Source organism: Ruditapes philippinarum, unplaced genomic scaffold (assembly GCF_026571515.1).
Source record: "Ruditapes philippinarum isolate M1 unplaced genomic scaffold, ASM2657151v2 ctg2266_1_1_1_1, whole genome shotgun sequence".
NCBI lineage: Eukaryota > Metazoa > Mollusca > Bivalvia > Venerida > Veneridae > Ruditapes > Ruditapes philippinarum.
The window spans coordinates 18,131-41,031 of NW_026857028.1; the positions used below are offsets into that span (position 1 = coordinate 18,131).

The 22,901-nt window shown below is 30.4% G+C and overlaps 1 long non-coding RNA gene across 1 annotated transcript; it reads right to left on the minus strand.

Moving 5' to 3' along the window:
• Positions 1 to 702: 702 nt before the first annotated feature.
• Positions 703 to 7,636, minus strand: LOC132748510 (uncharacterized). Its single transcript, XR_009628265.1, has 3 exons — positions 7,386 to 7,636; positions 3,694 to 3,790; positions 703 to 1,351 (listed from the first exon to the last, which is right to left on the minus strand). It is a non-coding gene; the product is annotated as an uncharacterized LOC132748510 (long non-coding RNA).
• Between the last annotated feature and the right edge of the window lie 15,265 nt (positions 7,637 to 22,901).

A 22,901-nucleotide genomic window follows, 5' to 3' on the forward strand; every position in this document is an offset into this window, starting at 1 on the left:
CCGTATAGGGAGAACACCGAGTATACGGGAAGTCCGTATATGCATCAGGCATATACGGAATTCCGTATTTGCACCATATACATGTACGTATATTTGTTCGTATATTTGAAGTATACGGAGAATAAAATTCCGTATACGGACTTTATCAAGGTTGTTATCTCTAGTATACTATAAATATACCAAGGATATACGAGACCGTATTTTCTACATATACAGAGGATATACGGACTCGTATTTTCTACGTATACAGAGGATATACGGAACCGTATATTCTACATATACAGATGATATACGGACTCGTATTTTCCACATATACAGATAATATACGGAATCGTATTTTCCACATATACAGATGATATACGGAATCGTATTTTCTACATATACAGAAGATATACGAATCGTATTTTCTACATATACAGGTGATATACGGAATCGTATTTTCAATATATACAGGGGATATACGGAATTGCATTTTTTAGTTGTACACAGGGTATACAGAACTGTATTATCGAGATAAAAGAAGGTACAGATACTATCAAAAGCATGCATTTACATATAAGTAACACGTATACATGACCGAAATGCAGGCTTGTACAATAGAACATGTTTGATTACACATTGTGAATTGGAACTGTAAAGTCATATGCTTAAGAACTTTATCTTCACAATTGGAGTATTTCAAATAATAAAGTAAAAACCAAATCGAGTCACTATTAAATATTTATTATTTCATAAACATATATTCAATATGTATACATATATATAACCAAATAAACATGTCTTCGCTACAATAGTCATACTTATTCCAGAGGGACACATTAATGTAGCGTTGCAACGGAACGGCGATATACCGGTATGTTGCAATACAGAGTCATGAAATACGTATCACGGTGTAGAACATCCGCACCGCGATATTTTCTTTAGAGATCGAATTATACATGTACATTTTTCGATATTTTCAAGCCGTAACCTTTATGAATTGCATGTTGTTTAAATCTAGAACAAACTATGCTAAATTGAAGTTCTTTTCGATTTATCTTAACAATGATTCATATGAGCCACTTATATTACACCCATAAAACATTTTAAAGATATTCATATCATTTGCTCGTGTTAACATTCACATGTTATTTTAGGAAAATGAGTCCATGGCACAAATTGATAATTACAGAAAGTTTTAATAATAAGCATTAAAATTAAAAATCCGTATTTTCAGAAATTCGTCATTCAAACACTGTTCTTAAAAGCACTTAAATATATCAATCATCTATAGGCCAGTGTGACGGTGTCTATTTCGTGACGTAGGAAATGTTTTCTCCAGATATTACAATCTTCTTCGGCATGTGTGTATCTGAAAAAAGAGAGTTTAAAATCCTGTTTAAATAGTGTCATGAAATAGTTATCACAACTTTCAAAAAGTCTATACACAAGCATTTTTTTAAGCGTATACATATATACAATTTTTTTTTCTTACGCAAATTTCAAAATTATCTTATATCATTAGGATAAAGATGTCATTTATAAGCAACCATTTACACAGGATTTAAATGAAATGATTAATCTTTGACGGATGATAAGTTATATGTTTTTGTTATGAAACTTTTACGAATATATTATTTCACACTTGTAATATAAATTATAATGGTATCTTTGTTCTATGTAAAGAGTATTTTATTGATTAAAAATATATGTAAACAAAATAACATTGCATTGGGAAAAAGTGCTGACATAATCTTTTTGATCGTTTTACGATGTATATTAGTATCGTTAGTAGGAGTCAATTCGTTTGAAAAAAATGGTTTAAAATGTACAGATATTTGCTACTCAGATGTAGATCCGTGTTTGCACAATGATATCCAGTTAAGTAAAAGGCGGGATACCCAGCTATACTTCTCATTTATATAAAAACGTAAATCTTAACAAATTTGGATTATTGTTTGTTTCAGTTTCAATTGTTTCAAAAACTATCTCATCACAACTTCACAGCAACGAATGAATACCTTCAATATACAATAGTGTATATTAATATTTTTTTATTGTTAAGACTGTTTAACTAGGTAAGTTGACAATAGAATCTCTTACAGTGTGCCATCACTAAAAATAAAGTGATAATTCTCACAAAAATTATAAATCAAAATATCCTCCCTTGCCTATAGCATTAATCTGATTGTATGAAATCAAATTCAGAAAATATACGTATCATATGTGACAATTGCATAAAATAACATAGGAAATATTTTAGTTAATACATGCGAATGCGACAGTATTACGTGCGCACGTGAAACATTTACGTATCAACGCCATATCATGATATGTTTCACGTGCGCACAAGTACTGTGCGTTTAGTATAATAATTAATTGACGAGGTGGTCAAGTCCACCATCCAGGTTTAAAACAGCTATCATATTGTGTTTATTATCTTCAAACAGGCTAGCTATATAAATTAAATTATCAACAAATTTACCAACTCTCAGCGTAATGCAGTAGGTAAAGTTGTGGTAAATATCAATGCAATACAGCTAGGCTCGAATTGCACCTTTTTCCCAAAAGTATTGCTTTATAATTATCAATCAAGTAAGAAAGTTTTGTATTATTTATTGCAAAGATTATAAATGCTGTGCTATTTTCTATTAACTTCTCATTTTGTTTTAAATGTAGCTGTATTTAGCCCTATTTAGCAAGTTGGTGCAAATTTATACGGAATGCATGATACTGTACACAGACTGTTTCAACTATAGTTACGTTTGCACGAAATACTCCTGCACTGCAAAAGTACTATGACTTCTACATACTACACACTATACAGGATAAAAATCACTATCATCCGTGCATGTATATCTAAATTATTAAATATCATAACAAAACTACCTTTCTATTCCAATTCATTTTTCTAATGTAAAATTAAAAAAAATATATGGTAAGAAAAACGCAAAAAAAAGTGAGACAACTTGTGAGGCTCGAACTCGTGATAAAATTTAATGTGTATGACATTCGAATGACTTTACTAACTTTGCCATCAAGACATTTCAAATTCTGTTTCTTATCTTACATTATATTCGCTTCTGAAAACCCTGTTTTACCTAGTCAGACAAAGGTTGTTAACTTTAGTGTACATGCACAAAAGAAAATGTAAAGTCACTCTCACATTATCAAAGCGGCGTACTTATCGCTTACGCACGTAGTAACTAAAAAAATACTATCATTAACATATATAAAAGTGATTAAACTGTGAAGAAATACATATTTTTTGATACAGTAATATGTTTAAGAAAAGAAAACTAATTTAATAAAATAAAGTCGCATGCACAGCGCATCGATATCAAACAATTGTGTGTGTTGGAGTTGTATATATTTTATATATTTGATTTTTGCATATTAAAAGCAAGGATGTTTTAGCATTTTCAAATGCGCTGCAAAATGCTTATATGCCTTAATTGACATCATTTTATGACATCATTCCGCCAACAAGATATAAAAGAGAACCAATGTATTTATAACTAACCACATTTATTCATGTCAAAATAAATGCGTGTAATTAAGGAAATTTGACTTTTCCTTGAGAAAGATTAAAACACATGATGTCAGTACGGATGGGAATATATGAGTCTGTGTAACTCTTCTTTACAGACAGTACGTCCGTGTAATTGTCTTATTTTATTCACAAAATACAACAATGTATATACGTTAACTTACATCTATATTACTTGCTACCATACTTTGCTTCATCTATAATTGCTGTTAAGAGGGCACAGCTGCATTTCTGGAAGATTTAAACACGCTGTACACTGTCCTGAAAAAATCATAATATAACTTCATCATAAACTGATAAAGAGCACATTGAAAATATTTCATAAGTGATCACATGTGCGAGTGTTAATACTGTAGGAACGTGTTCACTTTTATGTGCATGTGTAGTTATGTATGTTTGTGTGTTCGTGCGTGCGTGTGTTACCATATCGCTTTATGTGAAATATAAGTCAAAATGTGGAATGTCGAAAAAAATTGTGATGTACAAAGGCTCTATACAGTTAATTTATGTATAACGAAATATTAAATTTATAACTGTTTCCTCAAACAGGCGCGTGTTTGTGACGGAAACAGGACGTTTCGGCCCCAAACCAAATCGGCCCCTGGACGTTTCGGCCCTTTTCCGTGAGACGTTTCGGCCCCACTATAGTATATTGCTTGATTGATTAACAACAATTTATTTAATAACAATTAAACAATTATGACACTTTAATTCTTTAAATGATTATTTATTATCTTTTGATCTCTTGAACCATTTAGATGTACGTTAATGTTTTAAAAGGTGTAACAAACAATAAAGGCAGGTTACTTAATTTATAAAACAAACCACTAAAACTTCTGGATTAAGAAAGTTAATTACAATTATTTCTTAGATAACATTATCTTTTGATCGTAATTAAACTATACGTAATTTTTTCAAGGTGTAACTAATTAACTGTTTATAGCTTTATGCTAATTGGCGGTAAGTAATATCAGAGAAAACTTCAAAAGATATGAAAAACGGTTTGCTATAATCTCATGATAATATTTTTAATTATTATTGCTATTAGATAATGATAGATGCTAGATGTTATAAAACTGATTGAAAAACTGAAACCAAATTATAAATGCTATGTACATGCTATAGATAAGTTATAACATTCGAAAATAAAGTGTTTGTGCGTATAATTGTTGGAATAATTTCATTATATATAAAATTAAATTAGATAAATTATTTGCTGGAAATTAACTGTGATTTAATACTTACAATCGGATTTTAAGTGTAAAAATTGTGACTGATAAACGGACAGAAATGTCCGATCTGTGCATTGAGTGCAAAAATGTTGTGCGTGGGAGACAGCATGCAGTGACATGCGATATATGTGACAGATGGCAGCACCGAAAATGCGATACAGGTAGGTCAGATTTTATGATTGATTAACCAGATTATACACCAATTCAAAAGAAAGATCAGTGTAATGATTCAGAAAAAAAATGAAATAATTGTAACACGTGCTGTTATAGGAATCAATAATTTCTAAATAAAAAATATACAATGACAACGAAGAGTAAAGTATAAATCATATTTATTTATTAATTAGTTTAATCAAACGATGTTGACAGTGACAAAAGAATTATAGATATTATGGCTTATAATTTATTTTCATTGTAAAATTACATGACCGAATGTTTCGATTTTCACGTGCATGAAGTAACTCTCCTTACCTGATAATCGTTTCAAGTAAAATTGTTTAACTGTTCTGTACTTGTATTTTCGTATCCATCAAACTCGTCCCTGTTAAATAGTTGTTGATGATAATTAAATGTCTGTCTCATGTGTTGTTTTGTGTCTTGCTTCTTAATCTTTCAAATAAAATATTATCTATATATGTTGTAAATAATTGTTTGTTTGTGTTTTATATTTTTTCAAATAAAGTTTATGTTCTGTTCTGTTTGTATTAATAAAATATTATCTATATATGTTGTAAATAATTGTTTGTTTTTGTTTTATATTTTTTCAAATAAAGTTTATGTTCTGTTCTGTTTGTATTAATAAAATATTATCTATATATGTTGTAAATAATTGTTTGTTTGTGTATAATATTTTTTCAAATAAAGTTTATGTTCTGTTCTGTTTGTATTGATTACTTTTCCCCTACTACTATTATAATCTAGATTTATACAAAATGAAAAATATATATATTAATTGATTCATTTATTAATCATTGAAATGCTATTAATATATCGGTTTAAAATATAGTACATATTATGGGGCCGATTTGGTAAAGGGCCGAAACGTCCGGGGCCGAAACGTCTTGGGTAGTTTGGGGCCGATACGTCTTGGGGCCGAAACGTCTCGAAATCGTTTGTGACTGACCAATGCGATATCACCTTATGCGTAATGTTTATCTTAAAAACTAAATAAAATGTTTTGATTATAATAAGAAACAGATATTTAAATTTTAATTATTTGTCCAATAAAAAATACAATATAAATGTTGAAAACTCAGTTCATGTATATACAATTTAAAATCTGTGCTATCCTGAACAACGTAGATAAATAACCAAGAATGTCGAATGAAAAAAGAGTTGTCTGTCCTGAATTGCGAGTAAACTCGATCTTGCTTATTACTAATTATGCTAAAACAATACAAACAAAACCGTTTTAAAACTTCTGGTTCGTTGCTATATTTTATATGCACGAGTTTTAAAATTCTTACACCGACACTAAGCTTCGTATCAATGTAAATATAAGCATATCTTTTGACATCAAGGGTATTTATCTGTCATTCTTTGTATTAATGTAAATAAAAAATTCTGACAAATATTTTCTTTTTTTTTATTCATCTAAATGTATGATGATATAAATGAAAAAAGAAATATTTGTTTGCTATTTTTGTTTCAGATTTGTATTAATTTATATATAGTTAATATAAATAAGAAATATATAGAAACATGTGTACAGAAACTTAAAAAAAAGTGAATAAAAATGAAAAGAGCGGAGTCTTTAAAGTGACTTATATTTGCATCAAATAATGGGGATTTGTATAAAAATAAAAACTGTGAATATAAAACAAGTATTCTGCTCGTTGAATACTCAAGACTGAGAAAGACGACTTTATCTAAAAATTTATAAACATATTTTTTAGAAGTACTAAGCAATTTTCTTTTAAAATATGTTAATCTGTTAAATCTCATAATTGTTGTTATTATTTTGAATCAGGGTCTTTCAAATTCTATTTGAAAGACCCTGATTGAATAGATAAAAAAATAACCTATTTTTCGGCTATCTATTTCATAAAGTACTATTAAAACAAATAGAATCTGAGTGTGTCTTTTCAGCTTGCTTGATTGCGCATTGACTCGCACCCCTGATTTTAAGTGATAATTGAGATCGCTCAAGATTATTATAAAGTCCAATCAGTTGACCAATCAAGCATACAAAGGTCGTGTCACACACACTGATTAATCCTTTTGTACTACCATGTCCAGGGGCTGTAATACCTTGATATCTTCGATGTTTAAATGTCGTAATTTTTAACGTGGTGTCTTTTTTACCCTCAAGGGAAGTTATGATTAACGTATTTTAGAAATAACCTTTTCTTTTTTTGGTTTTTGCATTTTCAAACAAATTATTTATTAAACAAGATACAGTTTAGAAATCAAACTCGTAACCTCAGAGTCAAAATTTGGGGATATAATCCTGCTTTAATTATCTAATCCGGCGGCCATATTGAATAGCGAAACAGATTAAAAAGTGTTAAAGTTTTCTAAAAACAAATCAGTTTAACCCTGAAATAAGCTGTTGTTCACAAAATGCAACTATTTTATTGATCGCATATTGATATTACAACGATAAAAAATAACTTTTAACCTACCTTGTTTTGCAATATTCTGAATTTTATTAACCATCCATTTCCAATCGCGTTTTTTTTTTCTTTTTTCATTTCGCCCGCGCTATTTCTGATTGGTTGATAGGATTCACGTGATACAAAACCAACGCTTTAAACTCATTGGCTGTTTTGAAAACGCGTGATATGCCTAGATACCGTTTGTACAATAAAGCATTTAGCATTAATAATGCCACGGATTTATATTAAGGTCCTTGATAATCCGGAAGAAACCAGCATATTAAGTCAAAATAAATTTAAATTTAATAAATATTAAATAGGAAATATCATGTATCCTTAAACGCTTTTCATACATGTATAACATAAGCATTGATACTTTTTCATAGGCAAAACTTTAATTCTAATGCTTAATCAGTTATTTACTTTTTAATAATAATAATAATAATTTTAATAATAATAGTAAAATTTATCATATATTTTAGTTAGACAACTATAATTAAATAAATGTATGTGTGTTTTAATAATAATAAGAAATAACTTATCAAGAGAATGTATTTTTTATATTTCTTTTCTTTTTGAGTCGAATTGCCAAAATTCTAAAATATTAAATTGCTTTAATAAAGGATTGATAATTAATAGTAAAATTTATCATATATTTTAGTTTGACAACTGTAATTAAGTTAATGTTTGTGTGTTGAAAGCTCAGTACTTATATTAAAAATAACTTTTTATTCATTATCTGCTCTAATGGAATAACTGTTCTGTTTGGGACTTTATTCATATTATGTCCCAGTTTCTATTATGCAGAATACACGTTATTTCATTCAAATAGGCTTTAAAGCCAATGAGGACACAAAACATACAAAATAACCAACAGTGTATGACTTCAACATATATACTAAAAGATAAAAAACAAGTGAAACACTTGTTTTATCTTTAGTAATATCCCATTTAGATTATTGCAACATCATTCTATACGGCATATCTCAAAATGAATTAGCCAAACTTCAACGTATTCAAAATATGTGTGCCAAACTGGTGTTAGGTCGTTCCAAGTATGATAGTTCTAAACAGGCATTATTCGATCTGCACTGGCTTCCGATTAAAGCACGAATCAGTTTCAAGATACTGACATACATGTATAACTGTTCGGTAGGAAACGCACCATCATATTTAATAGAGCTTTTGTCTCATCAAGTGTCAGAACGAACCTTAAGATCATCTGAATCCTCAGTTGGTTGTTATGTTGTTCCTTTTAATAAGAAGAGGACTTTTTCTGACAGAGCTTTTAGCACGATAGGACCAAAATTGTGGAATGAACTACCTATTAATATGAGAAAATGTGAATCTGTTGAAATTTTCAAAAGACAACTGAAATCATTTTACTTCAAGGACTTTTTTGCACTTTTTTAAGTGACGCTGAAGGCATTGTCTGTTCCTAATTGTTTTGTGCATGTTTGTATATTTCTAGTGTTTTTTTATTATTTTCAATGTATAATAATATAATAAAGTCTAGCCCATGTGTTATCATGTGCAGGGGTGCAGGGGTGTAGATTGTTACATGTTGGTGGGGATTGACCCAATCACTGTGACCGTCGCACTGCTGGGAGTATTGTGTATGGTAGCACTGGGAGTAGCACATATAAGGTATATAGCTGTACAACGCCATTGAATATGTATTCTATATGTAGAAATAGGCGTTAAATCAAGTTTTCAAGTTTCAAGTTTCAACATATATACATTATATCAACAATCATCAAATGTTTGGAGATGATCAATTTGATTGATAAAGAAACTACCTGTCAATTTTTCACGTAGGTACACATATAATATCAAAATTATTATTTAACTTACAAGTCTCTTACCAGGTACATTACACTCAAAGTTATTTCTCTTAAAAACAAAAAAACTCTTCAGTATCACAATTTTGACTGATATGATTTACACACTGCCAAAGAATGTTGACGTATAGTAATAACAATCTTAACACTTACAAAATAACATTCACATATTCACATGTATTATGTATTATCTTAAAACTTACAAAATAATATATACATATTCACATGTAATTCTGCAACTGTTATCATAATTGATATATACATATATACATTACATGAAATACTCATTGAACATTGTAATTATTATTGACTTTAGTACATGAACAATATTGACATATGTGTCACGGTTCAGAACTGTTCACTATTAAGAGGAGAAAATGGTCGGATAGCACCATGGCTGCATATAGCTTAAGAGTTTTAGTTCGCATATTGCTGTAAATCTGTGAATTTTAATAAAGCAGGGGATTATGCCACTGTTCAGGAAAAGATTTGTAAGCGGCCGAATAGCTCAATCGGAGTCCCCGGTTCAAGTTTCGGTCAGACTGCACATTTCCCTCACACTGTGAAATACGACAAAGCATTTATAGATACAATTATAGGATAAATCACATGAACTATTTATTACACAATGATTATATACAATACTTCTATTACGTTGTATCTACGATTTTTACAAATGAGTTTGTTTATAATGAGCCGCGTCATGACAAAACCAACATAATGGGTTTGCGACCAGCATGGATCCAGACCAGCCTGCGCATCCGCGCAGTCTGATCAGGATCCATGCTGTGATCTTACCAACCCTATTACAAGTAGAGAAACTGACAGCGAACAGCATGGATCCTGATCAGACTGCGCGGAGGCGCAGGCTGGTCTGGATCCATGCTAGTCGCAAACCCATTATGTTGGTTTTGTCATGACAGGGCTCATATAATCACTTATGACTTTATGTAAATATTTTATGTTTATTGGAGGTGATTTATAGGCCCATTGGGCCGGGTATATTTGATATGTTGTAAAATTAGATTTGTAAAATAAGTTTACACATGTCATTAAAATAAATTACTTACTTACTTACTTACTTACTTACTTACTTACTTACTTACTTACTTACTTACTTACTTACTTCCTTACTTCCTTCCTTCCTTAAATGAAATATAAAGATCCATTCACATTATCTGCGGATTTCATAATTGAAATTTAATTTCAAACTTTATCAGTATAAGAATATTTTGAGTATCGGTAAAAATTCGAAAGTCCAATTTAAAAAGTGATTTTACTATCAATATATAATTTAGTATGTCCTTAACATGATTTTTTAAATTTACTCATACAAAAACTGTTTCAAAGATACATAATTTTATTTTAACCAGGGTACAAATGTTAATTTACATAGCACGGCCATGTTCCCCTGTCCTGTTCAAGTCACCGTTTATGCAGAAACACGGCTGATGGGAGACGTGAAAACTCGGGAGATGATGATGATATTTTTCAAGAAATGCTATTTCGAATAATTTGACATCATCTATCAACAATGCATGTACATACTCCCCAGTGACATCCATCTGATTCTAGCTTGTTAACTTAAATATAATTGTACCTGGCAGCAGGGTACTTCAAAATTTACTTTAAGATAAATCTTAATTGTGTCTTGTTTAAATGACGAATTCCGCCAGATAAAAGGATAACAACAACACGACGCTGCAAAAACATTTGAAAGAATACAGCCGCTATGTCTGTTTCATTTTAACGTGTCAGGTTAGAGTCTTTATAATATCTGGAACAAAACCACATAGAGACTCGATTATGAGATCACAATTTAATTCCTTCATTTCGTACATGAATTATATTAGAAATAAACAGTAAAAATTACCGTTAAGACATTCAACACCAATTGCGCTAACTTACGTAATCAGAGAAAAGCGACACTCGTTATACCCTGCTGCGTTTATGATCAATATCCGGATCAATATCCGGCTTTATCAGTATTGGCTTCGATTATCGCAATACAGCACGTGGCTATTACACAATATTATGTCATAAATGAGAACGCGCGGAAAGAATCAAAATTGGGGAATTCGGAACTTCATAAGATTTTTATGCAAAACTTGTGTACAAAAACGCAAATCTTTATGTTTCCTGAAATAAGAGATTAAGTAAATAAATAAATAGATAAATAAATAAATAAATAAATAAATAAATAAATATAAGAATAAATGAGTGATGAATGAATGTATGAATAAATGAATGAATGATTGGTTGATTGATTCAGTGAGTGAGTGAATGAATGAATAAATGAATGAATGATGGATGGATGGATGGATGGATGAATGAATGAATGAATGAATGATGAATGAATAAATGAATGAATAAATAGATGAATGAATGATTGGTTGATTGATTGATTCAGTGAATGAATGATGGATGGATGAATGAATGAATGAATGAATGAATGAATGAATGAATGAGATATCATTGTTGATTTTTATTTACATATGCAAGTACATGTATTATATTATGTATAGCCTATTTTTTGTAGGAGATATATTAAAGTAAACTTTAAATGCTGTGTGGACAATCCCGAATTTATCTTGGTGATTTCACAATTATTTTAACTTTCACGATTTCAGCTTCACAGATTCACGATTTTAATATAATTAAATCATGTTTTGAACATCACAATTTCAAATTTATCATTTTCTCATGTTTGGCTCATCATCATAAAATATTATAATGATAATGAAAAAGAAATTACAAAATAACATGATTCACCATATATGCAAAATACAAAAACGTACTATCTAATCGTCAATCGCAATTGTCAAGTATTCGCTATTACACAGCGGTATTGAGCTAGAATACCGCTTCTGCATGCTACAGGAGGATGTCTTACACGTTCTGTGCACTGACGCTATCATTCGCTATTTCTATATACTGAATCCGTATTTGCACGAATACGGAATTTCGTATTTTAGTAATATACGGACTTGTCATAAAAATTCCGTATATTAGTAAAATACAGACTTCGTACATCAAAATTCCCGTATATTACGAGTGTACGGAGTTCGTATACTAGTCATATACGGACTGATATAATATACGGTCCCGTACATCTCCGTATTTCAAGTTTCCCGTATTCTTACACGTATATCAATGATATACGGAATTCCGTACACTTCCGTATATCCATGTCTTTTTCGCAGTGATGTTACATGCCTATCACATGAAGAAATGAAGAATATGAATATCAAACTATGAGACATAAAAGTAAGAATATGTCAATCTGTAGAACTTTTCTAATTGCTAAAAATCCGTGTTTAAAGAAAATGCTGGTTTTTCTGACATCGAGCAATGTTTTGCCACGTAGAACATATTTCTTATCATTTTTGGATGCAGTTTTAAATACAAAAACCTCCGAATGACGTTGCTAGAACTTCACCTAAAAGTCAAAGACACATTATGCCTCAAAAACATTTTTTTTAATATTTCCATGAATTAAAATGTGATGGAGACACCGATATGGTGTTTGTGCAATCATTTATGTTTTGGAGCCAACACAACTTTTCAGTAAGAATAGGTATTGTGCAATTATGTCAATTGATATTCATGGTTAGATTAAAAAAGAATCTTTAAATTGTTTGAGATAGGTTGTTCAGGACCTACTATATATGCTATATACATGTATCTATAAAAGTATAAAATGTTTTTACTTACTTCTTCATCACTAATTGGATGACTTTCAAGTGAAAAAACTAATGTTTTTTTTTAATGAGTTCCTATGTGTAGAATGCTTTATTTGCAAAAAGGCGTCTTTTCTCCAGATCATTTAAATTTGATTTGCCTTTTAGAACTTGGTTCTTAAATGTGTATTCTTATACAGGTTTTCGCCGATGTGGTGCGTCAACCATTCATCTTTTTGTTCAATGTTCACAGTAACTTTTACATTATGTTCAATTGCTTTGGCAAACTTTACTTCTTGCTATATAACACACTTAAAACATTTCATGAACACGATGAAAGTAATTTATATTAACTAATGCAACTTTGTCTATTAATGAATATAAATAGCCAATTTTCCACAATATCATCAATGATTGAATGATTGTGTTGGCTCAATTACATTCGCAATGCTCTTTCTCATAGTAGATGGCGCCAGCGCCGATTCGATTGCTCGATCACATTTGAATAAATGTTCATGTCTTATTTTTTTACCCAAGATCTGTGAAATATTATGTTACCTGGACAGTTAAGTTGGTTAACATTACCTTATTTGTAGTGAAATCACTCAAGACAAACTCCTTGTAAAAGAAAACACGCGAGTTGTTATTTGACAAAAAATTCTGGCAACATCATTTTTTGGATATTTTGTATCGAAATTGCATCCAAAATGATGAGAAAAATGTTCTGCGTGGTAAAGCAGTCTTCGATTTTTGAAAAGCAAGCATCTTTTCTTTTAAGTCGGATAGTTTTAGAAAATGTGTTAATCTTTTACAGCTTTGCTCTACAACGGAAGTGTTGATAGCTCTCATTTAAACAAATCAACAAAATGTGAAAAGGCCACCGTTTAGCAGGGGTAGGGATGTAACATAATAAAAATGTCATTTTGATTTAATTTGTGCCTGATAAAAAGTACAATATCATCTGCAAACAGGATGAGGTACATTTGAAGCTTTATGAGGTAATTTTCCTCCATACTGTTAAGATCTACATTATTAGTGATATCGTTTAAAAATAAATAAAATGAACAACAAAAGAGAAAGAGATGTTACTCTCCTGGTATTTTGCCGGTGGTGACTAATTTTTTTCCAGAAACTGACATTTTTTAAAATTGGATTAGACACATTTTAACATTACTAAAATCGTTTTAATCATGTAAATCTTTTTAAAGCTCATAGTTGAATAAAGTTTATGTTTCCAAAGAGCATCGTGAATAACCGTATCAAACGTCATTTCATAATTGCCTAATTAATAAATATACACCAGAGTTTAGAAGTGACAGACAGATCTTATTGTATCCTTTAGTGAAGACTAAAGATTGCATACTTAGTAGAGTGGGCCTCGCGAAATCCGAACTGAGAGTCCATACAAAAGTATTATTTTCGCACCATTTGTTATTCCTATTTTGTAACAACAATAAAGATATTTTTGTAAGAACATTTACAAAAGTTATTCTTCTATAATGAGAGGGAGTGCATATTTCGCATTGGTCAAACATACCCCTTGCGCAAATCTGTTTGGGTATATCCCATGTTAAATATTTTGTTAGAAATAATACACAAATATGATGAAATAAACTCTGAAGCATCAATAAAAATTGTTCTTGATAAGATCACAACTCTTATTTCTTTTCAATTTATAAAATAAAAGTTTAAAATATTACTTCACAACTAAATATTGTGTCAAATTCTCTTATATGTAAGCGATCTAAGCAGAGACAGTTAGATATTTCTGTATCAGAATTCGTACCAAAATTCTCAGAAATATTGGTAAAATGCTAAACAAAGATTTTCATTATTACATTATTTGCTTCTAGATTTGAATTTCTAAATACTCTTATTTAGGTGAAGTTTTGCTTAAAGATGAAAGTTTGTTTACTTATATGTTTGTCAAATGATGTTGGATATCCACCTTATGTAAACAATATTGCTAAAAACAAAACAGTTACAATATATGTGTTGTATTCTGTGAACCCAGTTACAAACATTTTGACTGACCTGCACAAAACATAAAAAACTGGAACAATCAAGTCTGAATACAAAAAATAAAACCCTTTAAAATATCTTTATTCTCTTTAAGAACATTGTATAATTACATTCAATCTGAGAGTGGATGCAAATTACATACAATCTGAGAGTGGATGCAAATTACATACAATCTGATAGTGGATGCAAATTACATACAATCTGAGAGTGGATGCAAATGTGGCTTTGATTATAGGCATATCCGAATTTAAGCATATCCGAGTACTATGAAACTTCTTTAAATTATGCACATGGGACTGTATTTTAACAAATCCTGTAATATATTTCGTTATATACACAAAGTAATGATGAAACTAAAATAATAAATAATAAAACTTACTTGGATATATTTTTAAGATCTACAGCATCATCTTTATTTAAACAAAAATCGTCTGCAGTATTATTTTAAATCGCAAAATGATATCAAGGGAATTGACTTGCTTTACTTATTGTTGTAACCACAGTCAATTAGGAATATCATTTAAAAAATATTGTAATTAGATCTATAATTTATACATGAGTTATACATATTTTGTAAAGTTGCAAAAATAACTTGAATTATTTTCTCGCTAAGGAGAGATTTATATTCCAGTAACATGTTACCATGGCAACCATGAAAATTGATGATAATGTCAATGTATTTTCTAACATCACACTTACTTTTGTATTTATAAGAAAGTTTATTCCGTGGATAAAAACAATAAATTGGGAAATCAATCATAAGAAATAGACGCAGTTTTAAGATGTATTTAATTATACCCCACCCATTTAAAATCATAATACGTCCAGAGGAGAAGTGTCAATTAACATTAAAATTGATATAAAGGGTAAGAGTTGAAATTGTATTTTTGCAAATTTAATTTTAGGTCTTTTTTTATACATTTTTCATGATATTCTTTCAAATATATTATATTTCTCCCATAAAATGACTAAAAAACCAAGTTATTTGCTGTAAACATGTATTTTCTATCATATTTACATGTGAAGATTAAAGTGACCTAGAAAGTCTTGTAAAATTGGCCAAATAATGATAATTACCGTTTTTGCGGAATTTTGGCGGTCATCTTGGACGCCATATTGGATTTCTTGATTATCCGACCAGTTGGGTTAAAATGAAATACAGTTTCGTATTCTGCGAATCTTTGTGAACATTTTCGAAATTCGCTATTTAAAAGTAGATTATTTTGTTATTTTGACAGCTATGATGTGTTACATGATAAATAGAAAAACATGCTACAGTCTTTTGATATCAATTTTATCAGGCTCGCCCTTTCTAGCCCATATCAGCCTCGTCTGATAAAGTTGATATCAAAAGACAGTAGCATGTTATTCTCTATGTCGCCATCGTACTATCGCATTGTCGTCATCGCACTGTCGTATTGTCGTCATCGCATTGCCCTCTGGAATATAAAGTATAACCACGATGGCCCTAACGGTATTCCGTAGAAAAGTGATATCTTTTACGAGTTGAATGCTACATGGAGAAAAGGCGGCGAATGTAGGTTTAACGTCAACTTTGACGTATCACGAGCGGTACGACTCACGTAATTGCTATTGCATTTATGTCATAATTGTGTTATTTGCTGATACTTTTTACGAAATTTTGTAAAATTATTTCAGTTGAATGATTTAATAAAATATTATAATATATATTTCGCATCAGTTTGATTCAGCTTTGAAACACGATTGTCACAGAATGGGACAATGCACGTATATGCAAAGAAAGATTTTAAAAACCTGATACGTTTCAAAACCTATGACTGAGGACATATTAGTTCTTGATATGTTAAGGATTTTACATTAAGTATTACTATGACATTTAACTCACAACCGGATACAACGTTTACCGTTTACAATGTATCGTAAACATAGGAACACCATTTTTCAAGTTATTAATCGCCAAGTGCTACTGTGACATGGACTTTTGACTGATTAACCTCAAGATGTTATCATGCCACTTACTGGTCATTGTTAATGACATTACCAAGTTATATGGCAAGGATCGTACAATTTAACGAAGAGACGTATATACCTCCCTGTCATTCCATCAAGTAAGCTTCACGCATTTCAATGAGAACAATAATACTATTTCAACACTAAAATCAGAGATCCTTTTGCGTGTCATGCACTGGAGCTCGGGTGAAAAGAATGCACCTAAATAAATATCGAGCTTGATATTAATCAATTTTCTAAATCTATGTGAAATCCAGGGTCACATGTTTGAAATGCATTAACGTAATATTTGTTTTAGAAAAACGGCTTTTAAATTATAGAGTCGGCATGTATATTGACCTTTCATTATCAGGTTATCAGTATGACTGACTTTCATTCAGCAAATTTTGACGAATCACTGAATAATATTGCTTTACCGTTTATGTTGATATCAATGTTCTACACAGAACACATTTCAATAGTAGCATCCTTTAACTATATAAAAGACCCGAACGTCATTATAATTTTACGATTTCTAGACAGGCAAGTAATTTCAGCATTTTAAAATCATGTTTTGGTGGTTATCCATTAAAGAACATATAAAAATGTACGTATTGACTAGCATCTAGCTAGAGAAACACAAATTGTGGTTACTTGTCGTAAAACAAACATCTATGCATTAGTTTTAAATCAATAGCAAATAAATGATGAAACATTCTTACATTCCACTTGTAATAGAACTTGTATGGACTTTATCTGAAGACCTTTCCTCTGAGTAAATAAATTCTTCAACTGACATTTTACTGGACTTCTATCAACTTGATACGTAAGTTTAGGTAACATTAGTTTCCTTGTATCAGCACTATCAGGTGTTCCATATTGTTTGGTCCATGTTGCTGTAGCTGTAGGATTACCATAATCAGATGAGGAACAATAAATTCTCTTTCCTGTCTGACCTTCTAGGAATGGAAAACTATCATTCACAATTCGAGGCTGTGACGGAGGCCCTACAAATATGGAAATAAAACACAAAAAAAACATTGAATAATATATTGTTGATAGTACTACAACATTGTAGTGAGCTATTTTATAATAATATATATTATACACTTTTAACCTCTATACAAACATTATACATGTACATGTTATCAACAGCCTCCAGTAAAATTTGGCTTTATTTTTTTATATTTCAAGTAATTCAGAACAGAATTTAACAATTTGTAATTTATTCTGATTAACTATCCGTAAAATATGCATAAAAGGACTTCTACTATAATAGTGGCACTGTCTTCAAAGTTTGGAAACAATATAGATATTGATTTAATTTATTTTTTATATAGGTGAAAAACAATTCCGTTTCAAGTGCCACATTTATAAAACATATTCGACAAATAAGTAAACAAAATCCACAGTTTTTTGTTTATAGGACAGGGCTACAAATACTTAAATGAGTATTTCTTTACTCACTGATTTTGGTAAAAATCTGAATTTGGCCGATGTCTTTTTACTTCTTGAATTTGTTGTAAATAAGTAAACTCCTTAATATGTTCCTGTGTATACAATTGTAAAATATACTTTCATTGTAGATGTTAATGCAGAAACTATACCAATTCATATAGTTGTTGTTAATGTTTTACGTAATGTAACACTTTATCGTTTGTAGGTATATACACAAATGAATAAATCTTATTTTCTAGATGAAAAAAAACGGGATACAAACTTTATTTACTGAAACTATCATCAAAACATATATCAGGTTGAGGACGTTTTGGTCTTGAATAAAATTACTTACAATATACAGTCATCTTATCTTGAGCTTTCACTATATTTTGTCCAGGTATTGTAGTTTCACAATAAATTGTTTTGTTGTTATCAGCTCTATTGGCAGTTAATGTTACAATACTTGTAACAGATTTAAGATCATTCCCATGACTATGTTCCGTATTCTGCACATCACTCAGTGTTTGAGTTCCTAGCTTCCATGTAACTGTAGCAATAAGTCGTGTTCGGGAAGTAGTGCACTGATATCTTATTTGGTCTCCTTCTAACTTTTCTATTGTCAGATCTGTGATTGTAGGAGCGGTAGCTAAAACTAAAAATATGAGAAAACTCGTTAAATTATGCTAACATAAGTGAAACGTGTTTTACTTAATTAAAGAGAGGTAAAGCGTTGGACAAGTAGAAAAAATGGAAAATTTAAGTACAAGTACACAATAATAATATATATTAAAGTGATAGTACTAATAGAATCCATGTCTGAAAATCCAAGACGATATTAAAGTAAATTTTCTTTTACAATGTCTATGCATATATTATTTCATTTACAGCTAGAACGGATTCATCACATGAGGTCAGTTTGTGTCAAATTAATATTATTTAACCAGTATGTTATCTGAAATTTCATTCTGTAAACATCATTTGCAAACAGTTCGTTTCTTAGGAGCTATTTTGTTAATTTTGAATTTACAGTCTAAATGATCAAGATTTTGTCATCTTTGAGCAGTTTACAATTTAGATAATAACAAATACAGTTGGGAAAAACATTAAAGGCATTGATTTTGCAATATTATACATGTACTTAAAACAACTTGTATTGGTTATCTATGCAAAACATTTATATTATATTATATACATGAATTTTACTTAAAACAACTTGTAATTGTTATCGTTTGTGAGGCTATAAAACAAAGATCCTGAACTTTATGATAAAATGCTATCTGAATTGAAAACAGTTTACTGTTTATCTGAACTTGTTTCATATGACAAACTTTTCAAGTTACAACTTGTACAGATGTACACAATTCTGCATAATACTGTTATATATAATAGTCAATGCATACAGATTGAACAAAAGTCAAAGAAAAAACAGGATAACCTTTAACATAAAGAGAAATTCTGTTTGAAAAAACATCTGGATTTCCTGACTGTGAAGCTTTACAATAAACTTGTTTGTTATGGTCTGAAATAACTGGATCATATCTAAAAGTTGACAGTGTGACAGTTTCCCTTTTCTTCTCAACATCTTCTATATACCAGATCATTCTAGCTCTAGGTCTACTTTCACTTGCTGTACAAGTCCATGTTTCAGAGACACCATTTGTCACTTCTACTGTTCCTGATAATATTGTGTTGTTATCCATAAGTATAACATTAGCTACCTTCACTGAAATAAATGTAAACTATACTCTCAAAATAGATAAATTTCTTAAATAAATAAATTCTTATATGAAATGCAATGGATGAACAAACAATGGCATGGACAACAATACATGTATTAACATTATTTGTTTTCATTTTAAAAAGCTATGATATTATATCATCACAAAATATTTCAGTATTCTAACTAATGACAATTTAATTTTGAATAGTTTTATTTTATTATCAAAACTTCTTTTTTATTTAAGTAACTGAAAGTGCAAATGAGCAAATAATATAAGCAGTCACAAAATGAACATAACTGTCTCTAAAGCATAAAATAGTTAAGTAACCCATTCTGTCTTACCACAGAAAAGTTTAATAATAAAATGATGAAATCCTGATTTCCAGCAATCCTTTCTTATCTTTCCTATTTTTTTTCTTATCCTTTCTTAATAAAATGATGAAATCTTGTTTTCAAACACTCCTTTCTTACCGTTATCATACATTAAAACTGCAATATTTTACTCATACTAACCTTTTACATACAGTGACACAATGTTTGAGGACACAGCTTGGCTGTCTGGCTGTATATTAAATGCTTTACAGTAAACTTGTTTCTGATTATCTGAGTTTTCTGGTGTGAATGTAAAGCTTGATGTCCTAGTAGTATCTGTTTTGTTTTTCTGACCTCCAAAATACCAGATGATAGTTGCTGTTGGTCTGCTGACACTAGATGTACATGTCAATGTATGAGGTTCCCCACTGTTTACTTCTGCATTTGAAGGATTTGAACTACCATCTTTCAAAGTCACTGTTGAAACACGTACTGAAGCATGATGGAACACAAGAAGAATCAGTTGTTTAAGACTTTAAACATTTTTCCAGAGCATGGCTTTAATGTGAATTTGACCAGCACATTCCTTTTACGTATCCATATGTCAAATTTGAGTTGATTGTGTACAACCGTTAGGGAGATAATGATCGGAAACTGAATTTTTTTTTCAAAGTTAACAGCTCTGCCAAAACACGTGAAATGGAATAAAAAATGACCAGTCAACATTTAACATGCCTAATATTTCCATTTTCAAATAAAGAAATTCTATGAACATTTTCTCTTTGCTAACTCGACGTAGTTTAATCAAATTCATAAAAAATACAAATTTTGCGTGAATGTTACCCGAAAAATAATTGTCCACATTGAAAATTTCTGTTGAATATTTGAGTGTTTGTAAAAGCTATGAGCACAGGGGTGGAAAATAAGGTATAGGCGGCAACAATGTTTCATTTCGCGTAGGCTACAACAGGTCTCGTATGTAAGTTAAAGGGATATAATAAAGAATTACCTGAAAAACACATATGAAGCGAGGTTTTTAGGCCGCCATATTGTCTGTACGCGTAACCGTAAAAGTCACGTGATTCCCTACCCTGTTTTATTAGAAACCATGAAAAACAATGAAGTTTTACCCAATTGATTTTGGGTTCTTAATTCGCGTACAATTACCTCAGCAAGTCAATATTTATTATTTTGGCAATTTAAAGCATCTTCATATTAGGGCATTATTAGAGAAAAATAAGGTATTGAAAACTCAATTCACCAGACTTAGTATTTCATAATATTTTAAAGTCATGTATAAAAATGAAAATCTTCTAATAGTTATAAAGGCAACTCTTACAGATGAATGGCAAAAAATCATTGATAAAACCAAAGTTGTCACTTGAAACTAACAAGACAACCACATGTGTTCGAGGGGCCAGAATATGGGATGCAAGGGCAAAAAAACACTATCAATGCAATGAGTGTATTTATTCTTTATAATTAAAAAAAAGTCATTTAACGTTTTTGTCAGTTGTGGTTTCGTTTATTTGTTTATTATCCTTTTCAGTTTTTCAAAACATAATAGAATAGAGTAATAGTTACCACAGATTCACATTTCGTGATATAAACAAGGCAAACTCTCCGATACCAGTCTCCCTTTTCAAATCCCTATCCTGGATACAGTTTTCAATTTGCATTTATTTTTAATAAAACAGCAGTGTAAAACTGTTTGGTCTAAATCAAAATATACTTTGTTTGAATGCTACCTTTTTATCATGAAAAATAGGTCAAACAGAAAAGGCCGGGTTGCATTTGTATACCAAATAACTTGAGGCTGTGATGTTATCCAAATTTTCAACCATTGACTAAAAATAAAAAATTGTCAAAAAAATTTAAGTCGCAAACAGGAGGTGTATGAGCGACATACCTGAAATCGCATCCCATGCTTTTGGACCACATGTTTATGCTGTATAACAAATATCAAGAGTTGAATAGAAAACTGTTACGAAAATTTCCTACCATCGACAATTAATGTCGAACATTTAACTAAGAAGGTAAACAGACCTGAAATCGAAACCCACAGTATGAGACCATGCGTTAATTCTGTATCCCAAATATCCAAAGTTGCTGAGAAATATGTTACGAAAATTTCCTATCATTGACCATTAATGTCGAAAATTTAACTAAATCAGTAAACAGTAAATAGATGATACTATGGAATGAGGGCACATGTTTATGCTGTATACCAAATATCAAGATGCTTTCTTAAGTTGTTGATGAGTTATGAAATTTTACTACCATTGATCATTAATGTCGCAAATTTAACTAAGTCGACAAACAAGAAGTGGATGAGTGATAGACCTGAAATCGAATCCAATGGTATGGGACGACATGTTTATGCTGTATATTGAATAACAAGAGGCTGTAATGGGTAGTTGCCGAGAAAACGGATACGAACATTTCCTACCATTGACCATTTATGTCGAAAATTTAATTAAGTCGGCAAGCAGGAAGTGGATGAGCTACTGACCTGAAATCGAATCAAATTGTATGGGATCACATGTTTACGCCGTAT